The following is a 5,848-nucleotide window of genomic DNA, read 5'->3' as shown; positions in this document are numbered from 1 at the left end:
AATTTCTTTTTCACATTAAAAAATGGTTAGCATTTCTCCAACAAAGCCTCTTATTGTTCTTAACTAAGAGTTGTCACTGACATTCTTGAAAAGAAAAAAAAATGAGTTTGAGTAGTTAATGGATAAAGAAGAAGTTTTTTTCTTTCCAATAAGTTTTATGCTAATAAGATGAAATTAGGTGGGAAAGTAAGGCAATGACTAATTCTTAATTATTTAACACTCAAGCTACTTCAGTGGGTGGTGTTGACATTCCTTCAAGTGAAATAGTGGTTAAATAAATCTTTTTTTTGGATGTGTTGTTAACCATATTGGTGATTCGACAAGCTTCAGGTACTAGTGATTTCATAAGATGAGATGAATGATGTACATTTAATTTAAAAATAAAATATCTACTAATAAAAGCATATGCAAATTTATCTTTATAATTTTTAAATATAAAAATAATCTAAAATATATTATACACAACATACTTGCTCAATAAAGCTTTATTATGTGATAAAGTATTGTTATTTGTGAAAAACATACAATTACAACCCACCTTAGGTCCATAATTAGACTTAATTGTACGCGATATTATGAATCTTGTTACACCAATGTGCTAACTTTAAAATTTATACATAAGCTAAAAAAATCATGTGAAATAAAGAAAAAAATGTTCATATTTATTACTTGCAACTGTTGAAGCAACTTTTGAATGCATGGAGTGAATTTAATGTTAGCTACTAGGCCATGCATAAAAGATATACCTAACTCCTAGGTGCCAAACTAAATGAAAAAAATAAAGAACCCAAAGCTCAAGCATGAGATCCAACAGACCAGATAGAAAGGCCAATGCCCGATTGCTATTTTATGTTCTTAGGTGTTGGTACTAGATAGGCAACCTAAGAGCTAGGTACCTATTCACTGAAATAAGACACCTGAATGCCAGAAGTAGACTAACAAATTTGAGAGCTCAACTTCTAAATGCTAACACGCAATGTGAAGGTCCCACTCTGTAGTAGAGGCTTACCCAAGGGATAAAAGCTTTTTGGCATAAATCAAATTAGATTATTGGAAACTCATATGAGGTTCATAAACGAACTTGGTTAACGACAATTGGAGTTGAATGCAAAGGTTGAAGCTCAAGAATAACGATTTACTTTTACTTTTTTGGTTTCCAATTATAAACATGTTTGAGGTTTTAAATCCTATTAATTTTTTAATTAAACATGAGTTAAACTCTCTTTTTAGGTGTTGGATTTATTAAATTATTTATTTATTTTTATTAAAGCATTTGAGTTTTTGTTTTTTATAGACACTATATATTTCGCTCAAAGTTTAAATGTTATATTATTTGATTGACCATTGGTTGATACAATAAGTTTATTTGATGAAAAAAAGTAGGGAACAAATTCATCATGAGAAATATACCACGGTGGATGGATGGTAGGTTAAAGATAATTATGATGAATCCATATAGTCTTTATCAAGATTTAGAAAGCATCAAAGATGTTCTCTTGCATTGAATTTTATTACTGAGAGGTAGGTATGTTATGTAAGTAAAAAAGAGAATCTATAGTCTTAAGAGAGCAAGATAGTCGCCTTCTTTAATCATATTTCAGTAGTTCAAAATAAATCTCTTGCTTTAATCTAAACTACTAAATTCTGTCATAAAATCCAATTCCTTGGACTCAATTCTATTAATTCAGTCCTACTAAGGAAAACTTTTGTTTTGTAATTAATAATTTTAATTATTTTTAGGTTTAGATTTCTTTAATTCATAACTTCAATCTCTTTCTGAATTCCAACATTTAATTCTTTTCACTTCTGAGTTGGACAACTTTAACTTGCTCTTGTTCTTTGTTTTTGTCTTTTGGATTTATTTCAATATTACTAAGAAGTGTCCTATGAGGTCTATTCATAAGTGCATTAGCAATTTGTCCCAGTTGATTTTCAATGTTTCTAATTACAACACTCTGTCTTTATAATTGATTACCCATCTGTAACATCACTTCTTCTATAGACAACTTCTTTTCCTTAAATTGTTAGTTATTAAAGCTAGGATGATAAGAAAGTCTATAGTTTGTAGTTCCTTGGTTGTTCCAATTTCCTAATGGCCTCGCTTGATTGTTCCCCCATTGCTGATTTCCACTATCATAATTATATTTCTACTAAAGTTGGGGTGATTTTTCCAACCTAAGTTGTAATAGTCATAATATGGGTTATTGGCTATATTGTTAATTACATTGAAGTTTCTAATGATGGTTGAGAATCAATCATTTGTCCTAATGAATTTTCTTCAATCACATGAGATGTTTGAGAAAAGTTCATACCAAATTGGTATATCTTTCTGGATAACACAACAACTTGAGATGTTATAATAGAAATAGCATCATTATCATGAATATTGGATACTTTTTTAAGATTTACCCTTTCAGAGGGCCATTGAAAATTATTATTAGCCATCACTTCAACTAAAGCATAAGCTTCATCAAATAGTTTTAATATTAATGAACCTTCAGCCGCAGCATCTATAATAGATCTAAGGGATCCTACTAACCCATTATAAAATATTTAAATAATTAACTCATATGGTAAGGCAAGATGCGGACACTTTCTAAGGAGTTCTTTAAATCGTTCCCAAGCTTCATATATTGACTCACTTTCATACTGAGTAAAAGAGGTAATATCATTTCTAAGCTTAGCAGTTTTTTAAGGTGAAAAATACTTAACTAAGAATTTCTGTGCTAAATCTCCCCAAGTTCTAATAGATCCAAATGTTAATGAATTTAACTACATCTTAGCTTTATCCCTTAAGAGAAAAAAAAAATTCTAAGCTTAATGACATCGTTTGATATGTCATCGTACTTAAATGTAGCAAATAGTTTTAGAAACTTGCAATGTGTAAATTTGGATCCTCAGATAGTGTTCCCCCAAAGTGATTATTTTATATCATTTGGATAATAGTAGGTTTAAGTTTGAATGAGTTAGCCGCTATAGCAAGGGTTTGTCTGCTTAAGTGAATTTCATCAGCTGTAGAGTTTGCATAGTCCCTTAAAGTTTTTTGTACATGTTGATGTTCGTTTTCAGCAGTTTGAATATCAATATTATTATGTGATATGTTAGTCATTTTTTGCAATTTGTGAAGTTCTTTTTATTTTTTGATTTTTCTAGTTGTTTGTTCTAACTCAGAATTGTAAGCTATTAAACCTTCAAATCCTGAACTACACATGCATATATATTATATAAATTTTCAAATTTTCAATTTTTTTTTGGTTTTGAAAATATTTTTTGAAATATTTTTAACATACAATTTTTCTAAAATAATTCCACATTTTAAATAAAATTTCTAAGTCTAAGAAAATATTTTGTTGCTTCCCCAACAACAGCGTCAAAAACTTGTCCCTACCCGCAATTACACAGATTTTTATATTCCAAAAAGATGACAAAAAACTTGACTCAATTTATATTTAGCAGCTAGTGTAAATAAATGAAATGTTATAAATTATAGAATAATAGTTTTCAAACTAGAGGTACTAGACAAGTATACGTATCGTTTCAAGCAATATAGAGTTTTCTATAAAAAACCCTAGTATTGATCCCACAGGGAAGCTGTAATTCTTTGAATAGATTTTTAGTGAAACTTTTACTTAAAACTGTAAAAATTAATCTAGAAAATCATAGCAAATTGAGATGTAAAGTAAAGCTACTAACTTCCTACAAGTTCTATTTAAAACTAAATGTAAATGCAAAAATTTTAAACTATGCCAAATGTAAAAGAGAGTTCTAATTAGGAAAAGAATCTTTCCCCTTGTAATGAGTTCATAATTTGTGTTGGGATCAAACGGTTTAAAAGTTTAAATGATGTATTATGACAAATAGGAGCGTTCTATTCTTTGCCCTCACCCAAGTGCATAAAAAACATTAGCTAATCTAAAGTAGGTTTCATATTGTATGGTAATCTTGAGTAGATTTTAGGCACTCACTTCTAGATTACCCATTGTGCCCTCTCTATAGGAATTACTAGGACTTTAGGTTCCAACTCTAGATCAAATTCGTAAAGGATCTAGTCTGTCACCCTAGAAACACAAATTCAACGCCTATCAAAACTTATCTCCCTATCTTTTTGCACTCTCCTTAGATTGTGGTCTCCATCCTCATAAGATTAATGTGGTACTCACTAGTTGGGTGAAATTATAGCTCTTCTAGGTCATTATGTTTCACAATGGATTTTAACATTACAAATGACCAGTTTGCAAAATAAATAAAGAACCATGAGAATACCATCACAATTTTGGGAATAAAAGAAATTCTAAACAAATCAAATCCTCCACATAATTACTTTTTATTGTAAGGAGAAAGAAAAGTAAAACTACTCAAAATTTATGGGGATAACAAAACAAAAACATGATTTATATTAAAACTCAAGTTCATGACACAAAATAAAAACAAAAATACAAATACTAATCTCAAACCCTTCCCCAAGCAATCCTTTGAAATTCTCTGACTTTCTTAACTCAAATAAATTCTTACAAGACTTACAACACTCTTGTGATAGCCGTCCAAACTAATGGGGATCTACCCTAATCACTCTTGTACACACACACACCCCCTAGAACTCTAGCCCTCTCCAACACTCTCCTTTTTCATTTGAACTTCATCCCTATATGTAAAGCTCTGAAAATCATCAAGAGTTGCTTTAGACTCCTCTTCAAAATTCGGTCAAATTCATTGAATAAAAAGAGTAATCGTTTCTGGCGCCTAGGCGTCTGCTGTGGCGCTAGAAGTGGCGCTTATGCGCCACTTCTCCATAACTCCTTTTCTTGCACCTGAAATCAAAAATATGTAAAATAACTTTCATTAAAGGGCAATATCATCAAAAATATGATATATATATATATATATATACACAATAGGTAATTTTAAAGTATGTCAGCATCGAACCCACCTTACTCAAAATAATGAATTATCTAGTGTGGGCAACACTTCCTATCTTACTTCCAACATGAAAAACATGAATCATTTACCATGAAACATTCCATAAATATTTAAAAAAAAGTTAAAACAAAACCATGTGTTGGCTAGGGCAAACAACATTAGGAGCCACAAAGGAGAAATAAAAGCTAGGGCAAGGCTAACATGCTTCCAACATTGTAATCCATGAAGCATTTACTATAAAAAAATCTATAAATCTGAAAAAAAAAAAAAGTTAAAAACAAAACCACCATTCGGCTAAGACAGGAAACATTAGGGGCTGCAAAGGGCAAGGCTATCATGCTTACACCATTGTAATCTTTAAACCATTCCACAAACCTTTAAACAAAGGAAGTTAAGAGAATCCATCCTTCAGCTAGGGCAAGGAAACAAAGGAAGGTCTCGCATAATCCTCAGAGAGTTTGACTTCCTAGCGAGGAAAGGTGAAGGAGGCGAAAAGCTTTGGGAAAGGAGGAGAGGGGCGAACCAAGGGCAAGAGGAGGGAAAATAAAGAAACTTTGATGTGAGGGTATCACGATAATAATGCCTAATTGAACAACACGAAGTAGTGTATCTACCACTTTCAGGCTATTATATTTATGAAGTTGGTATCCCAAACACTTCAATATCATGTTTACATCCAAATCATGATTCTAACACCCAAAACAAACACACATAACTTAATTCTCTCACCTAAAATTACATAAGGAATAACACCCAAAACAAACACACATAAGTTAATTCTCTCACCTAAACTTACATGAGGAATACTCATAAAAAAATTGTATCAGGACTTCAATTATAATGTGCGACCCCCACATAAATTAAACTATTTAATTTTTAAGCATTTGTGATTGCAGCACACTTGTAATATTTTTTCTCTTTCCCCTAACTC

The sequence above is a fragment of the Phalaenopsis equestris genome, unplaced genomic scaffold (genome assembly GCF_001263595.1).
Source record: "Phalaenopsis equestris unplaced genomic scaffold, ASM126359v1 Scaffold000153, whole genome shotgun sequence".
Taxonomy (NCBI): Eukaryota; Viridiplantae; Streptophyta; class Magnoliopsida; order Asparagales; family Orchidaceae; genus Phalaenopsis; species Phalaenopsis equestris.
The sequence above is the reverse complement of the archived record's forward strand: the minus strand, read 5'-3'. Positions refer to the sequence as shown.